Source organism: Prionailurus viverrinus, unplaced genomic scaffold (genome assembly GCF_022837055.1).
Source record: "Prionailurus viverrinus isolate Anna unplaced genomic scaffold, UM_Priviv_1.0 scaffold_51, whole genome shotgun sequence".
Taxonomy (NCBI): domain Eukaryota; kingdom Metazoa; phylum Chordata; class Mammalia; order Carnivora; family Felidae; genus Prionailurus; species Prionailurus viverrinus.
Genome location: NW_025927614.1, coordinates 313267 through 329675, shown reverse-complemented (window position 1 = coordinate 329675; position 16409 = coordinate 313267). Strand labels below are relative to the sequence as shown.

General features: G+C 46.4%; 1 pseudogene; it reads left to right on the top strand.

Moving 5' to 3' along the window:
* The first annotated feature begins 15828 nt into the window (after positions 1-15828).
* LOC125159592 (uncharacterized) lies at positions 15829-15957 on the top strand (annotated as a pseudogene).
* The last annotated feature ends 452 nt before the right edge of the window (positions 15958-16409 follow it).

Sequence of the window (16409 nt, the reverse complement as noted above, 5' to 3'; positions counted from 1 at the left end):
AAGTATCATTTTTTAAATATTCAGGAAAGAAAATGTAAACCAAGGAGTTTTATATCCAGCCAAACTATCCACAGAATAAAGCTCACAAAACAACAGTCAGCAATACATGGGAACTCGGAGAATATTATTCCCTTGAATTATAGTTCTGAAGAATACAACAAAAGTAGGCTTCAAATAACCGTTAATGACTATAGTGGCAGTCGCCTCAGGACTAGAGGTCAGTCGCAAGGCAGACTGGCAAACCCACAGCTCCCTGAGGGCTGTAAGAGGGTATGAGGTCTCTTGTGCCATCATGACCTGGTACCATAACATGGTACCATATGCTTAAACTGGAGAAACTGAACTTGGGGAGGGCATATGCAACAGACACTTAATTACTTTAAGGAATATTTTTTTTTAATTTTTTAAATGTTCATTATATTTTTTTGAGAGAGAGAGAGCAAGCAGGGGAAGGACAGAGAGAAGGGGAGACAGATGATCTAAAGTGGGGCTCAAACTCATGAGCACGACCTGAAGTTGGACACTTAACCAACTGAACCACCCAGACACCCCATTTTAAGGAACATACTGGTGATGAAAAACAGCAAAGGGTCAGAGGGTGTTTGCAGAATCCACAAATTAAGGCAGTTACATTGGCTATTCCGTAGGTGACTTCTCTAGCGTTCCACAAGGAGGTAATTCTGTCCCTTACTGTTTCCCCATCCTCCTCTTGGTCATCTTCTTAATCATACCCCACCAGGCTTCTCTGCTCCTCAAAACTCATCGGGGCCCCTTGCTGCCAAAAAGAATCAAGCCCATCATCCCAGCAGTGCATTCAAGAACCTACGTACTTGGCTGTCACCTGCTTTTCTAAACGTATCTCTGGGAGCTGCACCTTTATTTTCTTGTTTTGTCTCCTTTAGCAACTCCTTCCTTCCTCCCTCCTGGCTTCTGCCTGTGACGTCCTTGTGCCTAACGGCACCTTATCTGAATCCTATTCACGGCTCAGGGCCCTGTTCAGCCCTGCCCTCCTAATAGGCTCGCTTCCTTCCCCACCCACCAACTGGATGCTTTTTCTCTTATCCTTCTTCCTTGATTACAACTTTCCTGACTGTGATCACTATGCAGTCCTTCACTAGGTCTCGGGTAGCTTGATCAATGCCTTGCACAGAGCACTCTTTCAGGAGTGCTCTAGTACATTATTTGCTCTAGTACAATAATTCCCCCAAAATGGCAGAATCAAAATTGTGCTGGATCTTAATTTTTCTCTGGCCATAAACCCATATCAATTTTATTCCAGTTGTAACCCTTATCCTCAGGAAAAGTAAAATACACACATGCACACACACAGTAATTTCCATATAGTTACAAGATGGCCACGCATGTCCTTAAATCTATGAGGGGTTGCCTTTTGGGTAGGTCCAGTTTCCCAGTGAGGCTCTTCAAGAAGCAGGCTTGGTGCCACCATCCATCCCAAGCAGACCTATTCTGCCCCCACGGAAGACAGCATCTCCCCGGGCAGCACCAAGAGTACGAGCTCTCTCCTACTTTGAAGAACTTCCTGCTGACACCCTACGTGCAATGTTTTAGCACTGGTTGAGGAGAAAAGCTTTTGCACTAATTTCCCATCTCTATCCCTCTCTCTCACATCATCAATCACCCAATCACAGGTACCGAACAGAGGACAGAAGGGATAACAGCTGAAATATGAGAGTGCATCGGATTTCTCCATAGAGGTGGCATTTTTTCAACTTCCATTATTTTCCCATTTGGTCTCTTTTTTTTTAAATCAATATTTTGATTTTAGCAGCCCAGACACTCCTCGTGTGTGTTGCCTAAACACAGGAGCACTGTGGCGGAACTCCCAGACATGGCGGCAAGAAGGGTCTACTTCAGTCCTTGCTGCTCTTTTCTGCACCAGTGGGGTGAACAGAGCTGTTTCTGGAGGCTTCTGAGATGCAGCTTTTCATCTGTGACAATCAGTGGTCTATTCTATGTCAAAACTTTGGAGAATGAAATGAAACGGTACAAAGGAATTTTTTTTAATGATTATTTTTGAGTGAGAGAGACAGAGCGCGAGTAGGGAAGGGGGCAGAGAGAGAGGGAGACACAGAATCTGAAGCACACTCCAGGCTCCAAGCTGTCTGCACAGAGCCCGATACGGGGCTCAAACTCATGAACCGCGAGATCATGACTTGAGCTGAAGTCGGACACTCAACCGAGGAGCCACCCAGGCGCCCGGTCAAGGGAATATTTTAAGTGACTAATTACACAACACGTAAATGCTGAAATGAGATCCCTTCACACAGAAAGTAAACTGGATACACCCGCTTGCCGACCAGCAGGTCTGTAAGCAGTCACATGGACAGGCTGTGGCAGCTCAGGAAATAAGGGCACACGGTGCCTGATTGGTGCAAGGGCGCCATTCGTCCAGGGAAGATACTTGAGCACCCATTATGTGCCCGGGGTTACTGTTGGCTCTGGCTGCTCTGCGGGGAATGATCATGAGGTCCTGCCTTCACGGTGCTTCTGTTCTCCCGTGAGTGGACGTGAAACAGAAGAATGTCGAGAGAGTTCTCTACATCATTTAGACACTGCAGGTGCTGTAAAGAAAATAGAGTGGTGTGTCTGCCCCAGGTCACAGGAATGTTGTTCCTTCTGGTGGGACACCAGGAAAAGCTCCTCTGGATGACACTGGAGGTTTGGAGACACCAGGTGGGAGAGGAGTTTCTAGAAAAAGCTCAGACAGAGTGACTGCCAAACGTCTTGGTGCTGGAGTGAGGTTGGCAACAAACCCAGTGTCTGGGGCTCCAGCAGAATGAGCCAAAGCTGATGATTCAGGAAGGGTGGGCAGGCCCCACTTTCGTAGCCCCTCGTAAGGACAATGATGGGAAAGATGGGGAACGTAAATCCCACAGAATGTTCTATTCCACAGACAATGGGAAAAGATTCCCGGAGAATGGGCTTTTCCTGCCTGGTTATTGTTCCGTGAGCTAGTTAATAACCTTGACGTCATCTGAAGGAAAAGCCCCCACTGAAGTCATTCTTAAATTAAAAATTAAGTACATGCCTCTTTGATTATTAATTAAATATATACCCTATTTGATTCTTAAATATATATAACCTTATATACATAATTATATATAATTTTAATTAAAAATGACTTTGCTTATTAATAGACACATGTATTGCAAGTTACCAAAAGGTCTAGAAATCACATTCGTAATGTCTCTCATACCGAGAGAGAAATTTGAACGGCTGTTTTTGAAAGGTTAACTAGTTAACCAGTGGTTAGTTGAACGGCTATGTTACCAGTGAATGGCTATACCCAATGGAAAATTTTGCCTCTCTACTTCTCTCTCTTTTCTCTTCCATCTCATGCACCTGACAGATTACCTGAACCATAAAAACGTGTGTGTGCGTGTGTCTGTGTGTGTATCTTCTTACAAGGACACCAGTCACAAGTCATTAGGGCCCCTCTTCCAGCCTCATTCTGAGGAAATGATCTCTCTAAAGACCTCATCCCTGCACAATTACAGTCTGAGGCACTGGGGATGGGACTCGACACTTGAATTTTGAGAGGTTCAGTTCAACCCATGCACACATACAGATATGCACATATGCTTCTGTTTGTAACAAATGTCACAGAATCTTTAAAGGGTATGTCGATTCAAGGAACATCAAGTACTCCGAATAGCCATTTTTATTTGAAGCGCGGCAGTGCTCGTGCGATGACCACCCCATCGCGGATACAATGTCGGAATGTCATTAAATGCTCAGGTTCCTTTCTGTCAGGGTAGTGCCCTGGTTACTAATAAATAGAATCACATTCCATCGGCAAGTGTCAAGTTTGTGAAAGGTAATTAAAATATTTCCTGGCGTTGGCGTTCCGAAACAATCCATTTTGATGGAAGGACGGACGTGGGAGGGAGAGAGGAGGGAAACACAAGGCAAGATGACAGGCTTCCTGAGAAGTAAGTGACTGCTGCTTCACCGGCACACACCTGCTGCGTCTACACGCCTCATGCCAGTCACATGGGATCTCGCGAGAATTTGCAACAAATCTCTGTTTTTCATGAGATGGAAGAAAGAAAACCTGGTTGTTTTCCAACCTGTAGAAGAAAACACCATGGAAATATAATTACTTTTCAGTTTTTAAGTTTTCCTCCTCCCATTATAGGTATGTAAATTTTTGGAAGCTACTAATAGTTAAAAGTGAAAATTTAATTGTAATATGTAATAGGTACAAAGCATCATCGGCCAGTCGGTACGACGAATCCTTCACTCTGAACATAAGTAGTTTACGTTACTGTTTTTATTCTACCAAGGAATGTCACGATTTTAACAATTCTGTCACTTGTTTTTGGAGTTCAGTGGCACACTCGTGTAGTACAGGTGTCTCCACAGAACAATGTTCTTCCTTATGCAAAACTGTTCTGTAACGTCTGCATAGCATGGTTCACAGCTCAGCTATTTTTTTAAGAACTGGAAAAATAGACTTTTTTTTAATTTTTAAGACTTTATGTTTTAAAAGGAGCTTGGGGTTCATCACAAAATTGAGAGGAAGGTGCAGAGACACCCCGTACCCCACCCCCTGCCCTGTACAGCCTCCCTCATCATCAGCACCCCCACTAGATGTCACATTTGCTACTGTCATCAACCTACACTGACTCCCAGTCCATGACTTACATTAAGGGTCACTCTTGGTGGTGTACATTCTATGGCTTTGGACGAATGCCCAGGACACGTGTCCACCAGTATAGTATCCCTCAGTGTATTTTCACTGCCATAGAAATCCTCTGTGCTCACCATCTGTCCTTCCCTCCCCGAACCCTTTGAAACTCTGTATCTTTTTCGTCTACATGGTTTTCCCTTTTCTAGAATGTCATCAGGTTGGAATCATATAGTATGCCGCCTTTTCAGATCGGTTTCTTTTACAGAGAAATATGCATTTCAGGTTTTTCCATGTCTTTTCATGGCCTGAGAGCTCATTTTGTTTCATCACTGAGTAACATTCCACTGTCTGGACGGACCACAGTTTGTTTATCCCTCTACGTACTGGAGAACATCATGGTTGCTTCCAAGTTTGGGCAATTATGAATAAAGCTGCTGGAAACATCCGTGTGTCGGGCTTCATGTGGACATAAGTTTTCAACTTCTTTGGATAAATACCAAGGAGTTTGGCTGCTGGACAGTAGAGTAAATGGTGCCTTGCTTCATCAGAATTAGAGAGGGCAAGTCAGAGTGTGTGGGTGTGACACAAGTCAATCTCAGATGTCACATCCAGTCACTCTGGCCATTATCCACTCTTTAAAACCAAATCAATTGGTTCACCCCGCCCTCAAGGGGATGACATAGGGAGCAAATTCCAGAAAGCAGGATCGTTGGAGACGTTTTAGAAGCAGCCTATAACAATAAACAAAGCAAAAACAAATAAATTGTGAAAAACAATCAATCTTTGAAACTCTATGATTGAATCACTTATTATTTCTTATGATTTTCTTTTTGGTGTCTATTACATTGTTTTTTTTTTCCAGGATTAAATTTTAAATTTCAATAGATATAAGGCATTCAAGCACTTGGACCTCTTTTGTTGACAGCAAGTAAGGATGCAATTGTTTTTATAGATAAGTTACAAATGGAATTTTTAATATTTTTTTTGTCTATCCAGGTAATTCTTATTTCAGAAGCAAAAGTAACTACAAGTAATGCTACTTTCCTTCCTTCAATCAAGAAAAGTATATCCTATTTATGTCCGCACTCATATTTGAATTGCCAATTTCTCAAGCTTTTAATGTCATTTTAACGCATATTAGAGGCGTTTATAAAAATGATTAACTGGGTAAGATACTTTTTTCTCTCTTTGTTCAACCCAGAAAGAATAACACAAGATCTTCCTGATGCCTTAATTCACTGCAATTCTTGTGAATCTTAATTAAGTTTATTTTTTAAAAATCTAAACTTACTTCCTTACTTGAGGTCCATAATAATGGTGGCTCTTCAAATGCAATGAACACACGATACCAAAACAGACAAATCATAATACTTCAGTGACTTCTGCGGGTATATCAAGCTATGAAGTTACCATGTAAGAGCTTCTAAGTAAGTGCTCCAAAATAACCTGCTGGGGCATGAAAATGATGCCAGTTTTTATCCAAGTACTGATTTTTAATCTATTGCATCTGAATTAATTGTGGACTATAAGCAAACTTACCTCTTATTTGCCCATTTGAAGCAGGATGTGGGTAAAATGCACCCATTACCAAACTTGAAGAACTCGGCTTGAGAAATAATCATATTCCTATCTATTCAAGTTACACACTAGCTTTAGTTCTTCAAGAGGAACTCTGGTAAAGAAACGGATAATTTAGCATCCGTGCATACCCTGCTTCTCTCTCTAAATGTAATCCAGGTAGCCAAGAGAAATATTTCACGAAACTGTCAAAGCAAACCAAAAACGGACAAGGCAGCAGAACAAAAGACAAAGACGAACATCCAGAGTGGAAAGCAGCAAACGGAAGATGCGGCTGTTGAAGAAGAAAGAATGGAAAAGGAAGGAGAAGAGAGAGAAAAAGACACGGGGGAGAAAGGCAAAGGAAACAGAAGAAATAAGAGGAAAAGACAGGAAAAGAAATTAGAAGAAAGGAAAGAAAACCAAGGAAGATGACGAGACAGAAAATACATTAAATTTTAAAGGTGAAGAATGGAATTATAACGTCTGGAAAAATAGCTCCTTGGTAGAGATAGAGTCACCCACGTTGCTTTACAAGATGAGCATGGGAAGAATGTTCTCTTTGGGACTGGATTGAAACGTATCTGGAATCCCCCAGATGTTCGAGTCCTTTCTTTCACGGGTGATTCCATTGTTCTGAGGCCCTTCAGAGAAACAACCTCCAAAGGGATTCTTCTCCAGCAATAGCAGTATTGCTCACTGCTCCTGCGGAAGGACCGCGACCTTCCATCCCCGGGCCTGAAAATAAGCCGGGAGCCAGGTCTTGGGTGTTTCCAGTCCTGCAGAGCGGGAGGACCGAGCCTCCAACGGAGCAGGGATTTCACGGTGACAGGGCAGTGGGCAGAATTATGACAGGCTCATGTCTCAGTGAAAGACCTGCCTGCTGGGTGTGATGCCTTCTCCCCGCCATCGTCATGGACAAACACACTTATTTAATGCCTTGGGACTACTTGCACATGTTACGGTGGTGAGGTTATCACAACCAAGAAACAGAGTCAGAGAGAGAACAAGCAGTCTGAATTAGGATTATTATTATTAAAACTATTATTCCTGGAGCACCCGGTGGCTCAGTCGGTGAAGCGTCGGACTTCGGCTCAGGTCATGATCTCACGGTCCGTGAGTTCGAGCCCCGCATCGGGCTCTGTGCTGACAGCTCGGAGCCTGGAGCCCGCTTCGGATTCTGTGTCTCCCTCTCTCTGCCCGTCCCCTGCTCATGCTCTGACTCTCTCTCTCTCTCAAAAATAAATAAACATTAAAACATTTAAAAAAGAAAGAAAGAAAGAAGTCCTAAAATACAAAATATAAATCACCTGTTAGTGGGTCACAAAAAGATAACTTAATTTTGACATTTCACTGTCAAAGTCCCTCATCTTTATTTTTTTTATTAAGACGGGTGGACTATTCTACAATTAAAATTGTGTGATTTTTATAAATGTAATTCCCTCATCTAACATATCCTGAACATAGTAACTCATCATGTTAAGTCTCTTCAAAGAATTGTATAATTTCCTGGGATTTTATCGCTGTTGAGAAATTTGGATTATATCTGTAGTTTTGCAGTTTCAGCGGCACAACCCAGAAGGGTATCCGGAACCACAAGCTGGTGAGATCACGGCCCTAATCGTCCTGATTCGCAGATGCGTCTCTAGCTGCTATTTCTGCAACACAGGAAGAGAGAGAAATGTGGTTACAACAGATTAAACAAAGGTTATATTTATTGACCCTTATTAACCATCACAGCCAAGCAAACAACTTTAATCAAAAAAAAAAAAAAGGAGCCGACGCTCAATATTTAAACTGTGCATAAAAATATGGCATCTGATCCAATCGAGATGGCCAACAGTGAGCATGGCACATTTCGTGTTTGATCTTCAAATCTGGAATCCATTCCTTCTGTCGCTCTAATTCCTGAACCCAATTTGGAAATGGTTTGCATTATATGCTATCTCAGTGCTTTTTATGTTTGCTCACCAAACAGAATGTGTTTGAAGACTTTGTCTTCCTGAATGTGACATTGTTAAAAATCAAAGGAGTTGAACAGTGGGACAGTGGCAGCTCATGTTGGAATAAGTGAGGGGGGAGGGGGGTGCGTTTCTTAAATGTGACGTACAACTACACACGCGTGGAAATAGGTAGGCCTGATTCCTCCTGTACCGCTTCAGGCTTTTTTTTTTTTAATTTTTTTTTTCAACGTTTATTTATCTTTGGGACAGCGAGAGACAGAGCATGAACGGGGGAGGGGCAGAGAGAGAGGGAGACACAGAAACGGAAACAGGCTCCAGGCTCTGAGCCATCAGCCCAGAGCCTGACGCGGGGCTCGAACTCACGGATCGCGAGATCGTGACCTGGCTGAAGTCGGACGCTCAACCGACTGCGCCACCCAGGCGCCCCTGCTTCAGACTTTTAATGATTGAGGTAAAAAAAAGAAAGAAAAAGAAAAATTGCTCGTACGTCTTTCTACTAGGCTAGGGGGTACATCTCCACGATTATACTGATGAGGGTTATTTTGTCCGTAAGTCCTTCCACCCCAAGCACTTGTTTCCAGGTACAGGAAATGTGCGGGGGCAGAAAGAGTAGAGATGGAAATAGCACAGCCCCACAGCAATTTTCTGGGCAAATAGAGCAAAAAGTATGGTGTGGCCCTTAGGACTTTTCTCTTTAGTTTTCCCGTCACATGGTTAGTAATATTTGAGTAAATCCCAGAAAACAAGAATCGCCTGGAGCATGTCTGACCCCAGCTAATGGTGGAGCCTGGCGAGTTAAGGGCAGGACTGGTGTGGACACTCCCGGGGGAAGGAGGAAGTCCGGCCACCAGCCCTGTAGTGTTTCCTGGAGCACAAGGTGCACTTTCTAGGGTATCCCCGTCCCCTGAAGGAACAGACAGTGAGCTCCGGATTGGAGCCTGGTGCTGTTCGAGGCTCCGGAACGTGGCACTTAGGAAACCCAAAGACAGAACAGGGAGGTTTAATCTTAGTGGCAAAGACCAAAATAGTACCTAAGGAGGTGAGAATTGCTATGAGAAAAATACTGCACAGGAAGGAGGCTCAGAACCTTGGGGCTACCAGGGAAAGCGAGCAAAGTCCAGAGGACCAGAGAGAATCCGGGAAGAACCTTCCAGCAGAGGCCGTGTGAGCTCCAGCGTGGGAGCACCGGCTGGGGTGCAGTCAGGGCAGTCCCAGGCTGGCCCAGAGCCCAGCAGGCCGCTGTTGCCGGTGATGCAGGGACCCTGGAGGATTTGACAGAGGAATCCTGTGGCTGCCGCATGGACAGAGCCACAATTCAGGGGACAGGCGAGGGTGGTTCCAGCAAGAGCAAGAACGTGCCCTCGATGAGGTGAGAAGAGGCCGGGCTCTGGGATCTCTTCAAGGTACAGCCAGGAAGATGTCTTGGCAAGTTCCAGAGGAGTGAAAAACGGTGCTGCAGATTTCCGCCAAAGAGACGGGGAAATGGTTCTTCTCGAAATAGAGGAAAGGGATCTCTAAGCCAGGTAGGGATGTCGGAAAGTCTGTGTAGGAAACTCTAGGTTTGAGATGTCTACTCCTCATCCAAGTGCGGCTTCAGGCAGACAAGGGATTCTAGAGGTTGAGAGACGACAGGCCAGAAAGAACTGAGGCAGAGCTGGGCATGTCTACACTCGGCGACTAGACCCTGGAGCCTGGGGGAAATGCCTGCATGGGACAGCATCCTTGAGCAAAGCTCAGGGCTGGAACCTAAAAGTCCAGCATTCAGAGAGGGACGCACAGAGACCTGGGAGAGAGAGATCGCAAGAGCCCGGACCCCCAGAGCCAGGGAAGGACGGAGGGAGCAGCCACCAGCTCAGCCGCGGCGGTGCCCATCACGCAGGGCCTGAGGGTGGGCTCAGGGGTGAGGTGTGCAGATCTCGGGTGCACCGGGCCCTGCAGAGTTAGCGGAAGGAAGGGGTAAGCGAAGCAGGTCTGAACGAGAACGGGGGTAAAACTACAACAACAATGATAGTACTTTTTAAAATATTATTTTTGGGGCACCTGGGTGGCTCAGTGGGGTAAGTGTCCGACTTCAGCTCAGGTCATGATCTCACGGTTTGTGGGTTCGAGCCCTGCGTCGGGTTCTGTGCTGGCAGCTCAGAGCCTGGAGCCTGCTTCAGATTCTGTGTCCCTCCTCCTCTCTCTCTCTCTCAAAAAAATAAATAAAACGCTTAAAAAATTGTTTTTTTTTTTTTTTTTATGTTTATTTTTGAGAGAGAGAGTCGGAGTGTGAGCGGCAGAGGGGCAGAGAGAGAGGGAGACAGAATCCGAAGCAGGCTCCAGGCTCTGAGCCATCAGCACAGAGCCTGATGTGGGGCTCGAACTCATGAACCATGAGATCATGACCTGAGCCGAAGTTGGACGTTCAACCGACTGAGCCACCCAGGTGCCCAAAAAAATTGTTTTAATAAAAAATTATTTTTATTGATAATTATGATTTAAAAACTAACATTAAATTTATCATCATAACCATGTTTAAGCATGTGTTCAGTAGTGTTAAGTATATTCACATTGTTGTGTAACAAATCTCCAGAAATTCCTCATGTTGCAAAACTGAAGCTCTGTTCCTCTGTCCCCAGGAAGCAACGACTCCCTGCTTCTCCCTCCCCGACTCCCTATAACCAATGTTCTGCTTTGTTTTTTTAATTTTTTTTATTTTAGAAAAAGTGAGGGCATGGGCGAGAGTGGGGGAGGGCAGACAGAAGGACAGAGAGAATCCCACACAGACTCCATACTCGGCAGGGAGCCCCACGCGGGGCTCGATCCCACAAAGCCGGGATCATGACCTGAGCCAAAAACAAGAGTCAGATGCTCAACTGACTGAGCCATCTGGCACCCCTGCAGTGTTCCGCTTTCTGTTTCCGTGAAAGATGAGCACATCCTTAACCTGCTTCTACTAAGAGCAGTGGGTCCCAATGTTTGCATCTAAAGTGTCCGCAGGTAATGCTGCCACTGCCATTGGACGGCCGCCAACCTGTGGCATTGGCTCTCAATCTCCGTTGAACATCGTGATTTCTTGAGGACCTTTGCAAATGTTCTGCAGCCTAGAACCCACATCCAGAGGGTCTCGTTTAGTGGTCTTAGGGCATGGCTTGAACACTAGTCACTTTTAAAGCTCCCGGGTACTTCTAGTTTGCAGCCAAGTTGACAAACAGAGATGAAATGGAGGTCCTGGGTGCAGAGGGGTAAGGGGGGTGGCTTACAGAAATTCTCCCGATTCCTTCAATGATAATCCAAGCGGAAAGGGAAGCTAGATGAGCTGAGTGAGGGAGAAGGTGAACTTCTGGAAGAGCTCAGAAGAGTTGGGAAAGTCTTTGAGGTCATGAGAGTATGAATAGATGGAGAAACATCCAGAACACCCAGCGGCCGGCTTTGTGGTTGTGACTCCAAAGTCATCCGCAGCCCGTGCGTGCTTCTCTCATCCCGCATGTCACCGTGCACGTGCAGCCCTGGAGCAGGCAGAGTCACGTAGCATCAGCTGTGGTTCAGAGATGTAACTTTTAAGTAAGTAAAGCAAAGGCCATCCCCATACTCCCTCACCAGGCTCCACTCACTGGCCACTGCTACCTGCTGTAGGCAGTCCTTGACGCAAGGGAGGCCATCAAGTTGATTACGTGGCCTCCGAGGGGTAGAAAAGCAAAGGAAGGAGGGCTGGGAACAGGTGTGGTGTGAGCCAACCAAGGTGTCTGTCACAACCCCAACCTAAGGAGCTGAGTCCCAGAGAGTCACTGAGCAGGCGGTGTGGCAGTTGAACAGCGTGAGTGCGGTTGTGTTTCAGAAACACGTGGCTAGCAAACAGGCGTAGAGGACGTTGATGCCATGGAGGCTGGGAGGCTGGGAGGCCAGCTGGGCTTCTCCCGTGGACCACGCGAGAAATGGCGGGCTTTGGGGTAAGGGCTAGAAAAGGAAGCAGTAAAAGTATTTGGCTTCATGATGGAAAAGCCTTTCATCAACCAGATGTTTGCAACGAGCAATGAGAAATGAAGGCCCACGCCAGCAGAGGTCCAACGTCTGCTTTTCCCAAGCAATGCCAAAAACATTGTGAAATCTTCATAAACATACTGTACACGGAATAAGTTTTGAACATTTGTTGAGTGTTTAGGCACTGCAATCAGCACTTTACAGCCAATTACCTCCTTGACCAAAAAATGTCATTATTATTTGCATTTCGAAAACAAAAAGACAACGCTTAGGGAGACAGAATCACTGTCCACTGGTCCAGGGAGCCAGGAAATGGTGCGTCCAGGCAGGGAAGGAATCCAGGCGTCTGGGACAGAGGCCGAGGGCCAGGCCAGTGCTTCAGACCACCTCTCACACGACGCTCCCTCCTGGACCCGCTCGGCTTCTCTCCTCGCCCCTGCTGGCCGTTTCAGCGGTGAGGGAGAATGGTGATAATTGCACGGTAAATCCTATACGAACACTTGGAAGCTGTGTCTTCCTGGAAATTACATGGTAAATAATGACATTTGTAGGGAACGAATAATTCAACTATTGGTTACCATGTCAAATGCAATTTTAAGATCTGATGAGGCAAATCTTGTTTAGGAGATGAAAACAGAAGAGGTAAACCGGATAATTGCCAAGTGATTAAACGCAAGGTGCCATGCATGTATGATTAATGCAAATGTGCAGATCCACCCAGAGGAGGGGGGAATGGGGACCGAGCGTGGCGTCCCTGGGAGGTGCACGTGCCTGGTGGCCCCCGGGGCAGGTCCCCACTCGCAGACAGCACAGCCTAGCGCTGGAGGTGACTCTGTGTCCCAGCGGCTCTTTCTTTTCTCCCAAAGAATCCGCCATTTTACCATTTCACTCCTTCTGCTTCTGAAAATCCCTGTGAATCCCCTTTTTCACAATTCTGTGCGGCTACTACCCCTTCTCTGGCTCCTTCTGGGGGTCCCGCTGCCTAGTACTCAGACCCTGTCCTGTATTCATAAAACGAGAACACTTTCCCACCGTTGTCCTGTCATGAACGCCCTTTGGGACCAGCCCTCCGATCATCTTTTGTGACTTGTCTCACCGGAGAATGGGGCTGAAGCCTGCGGGAGGCACAGAATGACAGCACATACTCGATCCCTTACAAGCGGGAGGCGGGGGAAGGAGACATGTTCGCATGGCAGAGGAGGACTGGGCTCTCGAGGAAGGCATCCTGGCGGGCCCAGACTCAGACACAGGGGTGACGGGGAGGGAGAGGGGAGCCCTCCGAGGGCTTGTGAAACGCAAGCCGTTGTAGCCCATTACGTGCGCTGTTTCAGTCCACCCTAACAGTGACTTTGAGAGAGAAGAAAGACCCGCTCGCTGAGGCTTGGGGACACGGGGTGGCCAGCCAAAGCAGGGCAACAGTCCCTGTGGCCCTCGGCATGGTGCAACTTGACCGGTCTGTGGGGTGGACGCATGTGTGGTCAGTCTTCGGGGTGTGTCCACAAGGGCCCTTGTGGGTGGAATTAACATTTGCATGGGAATTAACATTTGTGGGTGGAATTAACATTTGCATGAGATATCTATCTAGAGATAGATAGATAGATGATAGATAGATGATAGAGATAATAGATGATAGGTAGGTAGATAGATATAGACACAGATAAATCATAGATAAATAGAGATAGAAAGGTAGATAGATAGATAGATAGATAGATAGATAGATAGATAGTAGATGATAGGGATAATAAATGATAGGTAGATAGATAGATATAGATACATAGATAAATAATAGAAAGGAAGAAAGAGAGAGAGGGAGGGAGGGAGGGAGGGAGGGAAGGAGGGAGGGAGGAAAGAAGGAAGGAAGAAAGAAGGAAAGAAAGAAAAAGAAAATAGATAGATGCATAATTGTGACAAGTCCCCTAGTCTTTATTTGCCTCAGCAGTGCCTCAGTCTAGAATGTGTTACTGCGATGTTGTATTACATGATATTGCAGCATTGCCTCAGTATGAAATAAGGGTTATATTACATTACCTGAGGCTGGAGCTTAGAGAAAGAGGGCCACAATATGCTCGGGTCTGTGGTTCTCTGAAACACAGAGCAACCTCACTTTTACGCGGTGTCCAGCTCCAGTTTGGACCGAGGCTCAGGTCTAGACACAACGCGGGCTGGCAACGGGGCATTGGGTCACGGAGTCCCTTCTGGACAGCATTGCGGCCGGACCCACTGTGAGGACGCTGAGAAACGTGGCCATCTGAGGACCGGATGAGTGACGGGCTGCCTCCCGGCGTGTGAGGGAGATGGCTTCTGAGAGCCACTAAGTGCTTTCTAAGCCACCGGAGCATGGCCTCCGAGCCGGCAAGGAGCCGTCCCTGATGGGTCGTTAGCAACACCCTGACTCTCTCCTGGACAATAATATTGACTTCCCATTAGATAAACATGAATCTTCCAAACAAGGGTGAGCACGCAGGGGCCGGCCCCGCCCGCCCCGTGCAGGTAAAAGGCAATGGGACACAGTCCATAGATTTGATTTCCTCTGTAAGCACCTCTCCTGGTGAAGCGAGCTCAAGTCGCAGGCAAAGCCGCCTTTCCACACGGAGCTCGGGGAGCAGAGGGAAGAAGGTCACCCCTGCGCAGGCCCGGTGTCTATGTTGAACGAAACCCATTATTAGCAGATCAGAGCCATTAGAGGGGTCTCTTTATGCCTTTTCTTTATTGAAAAAAACATGAAAACGGGAGAGAGGTGGGTCAGTAGAGAGAAATAAAGCGGATCGCAGTAACGAGCTGAACTGGTGTGGAGTCAGGGGTGAGGGTACCTGGGAAGACAGCAGAGACCTCGCCCTGGGAAGCCTCTGGCCACCGCTGTCACGGACAGAAGTAAATCAGGCCACGGCCAAGGCCGATTCTACTCTTCCCTGTTGACACCTAGCCATCTTGTCAAAGCCGCCTTTTAAAGGTAATTTGCTAAAACAAATCAGAAGAAACTAACCGCTTGGTCCGGCCTTTCCCACATGTGCGTATATAAACCACACGAATCACTAACACGCGTTAAAGTTAGTGTTTTATGATAGTTCTTTTTAGAGAAGCATTTAGTTCAAATAGCAGGGTTTCGGTGAGTATTTAAAATGGGTCAGTTGAGGGGCGCCTGGGTGGCTCAGTCAGTTAAACCTCCAACTTCAGCTCAGGTCATGATCTCACAGTCCATGAGTTCGAGCCCTGTGTCGGGCTCTGTGCTGACAGCTCAGAGCCAGGAGGCGGCTTCGGATTCTGTGTCTCCCTCTCTCTCTGCCCCTCCCCTGCTCAATCTCTCTCTCTCTGTCTTTCTCTCTCTGTCCCTTCCCTGCTCACACTCAGTCTCTGTCTCTCTCTCTCACTCAAAAATAAATAAACATTTAAAATGTTTTTAGGGGCGCCTGGGTGGCGCAGTCGGTTAAGCGTCCGACTTCAGCCAGGTCATGATCTCTCGGTCCGGGAGTTCGAGCCCCATGTCGGGCTCTGGGCTGATGGCTCGGAGCCTGGAGCCTGTTTCCGGTTCTGTGTCTCCCTCTCTCTCTGCCCCTCCCCCGTTCATGCTCTGTCTCTCTCTGTCCCAAAAATAAATAAACGTTGGGAAAAAATAAATAAATAAATAAATAAAATGTTTTTAAATGAGTCAGTTGATAGGAACTTGGCTTACATGCAATTTATCAAGGTCTCCCAATCGCTTCTCGGCCTTTTGGCTAAGATCAAGTGTATCAAGGTCTCCAAGTGTAAAATAGTTTTTTCTTATAATAAGGAATCTTTTTTAATATTTATTTATTTTGAGAGTGGGAGAGAGAGAGAGAGCATGAGCAGGGGAGGGGCAGAGAGAGAAGGAGACACAGAATCCAAAGCAGGCTCCAGGCTCTGAGCTGTCAGCACAGAGCCCGATGCGGGGCTCAAACCCATGAACCATGAGATCATGACCTGAGCAAAAGTCGGACACTTAACCGACTGAGCCCCCCAGGCACCCCTTATAATAAGCAATCTTCAAAGTAACAGCGGATCCCCAACATGGTAATAATCATAATGAACATCTATATAGGAGCCAACGACTGGACGTTAGCCAAAAGTTAGGATACTTTCTTAAGGCAAAATTCCTAATGAAGTCACTAATAATCAAATCTACCCACCTTGCTCTCCCTTCTCGGTAGGTAAAATCGTACAGACGAGGGGACAAAGCACCCAAGTGAACGTCCACTCTGGCACATGAGGCTTCAGAAGTCGCCCCGTAGGACACGCGGTTGCTATGCAACACGTGG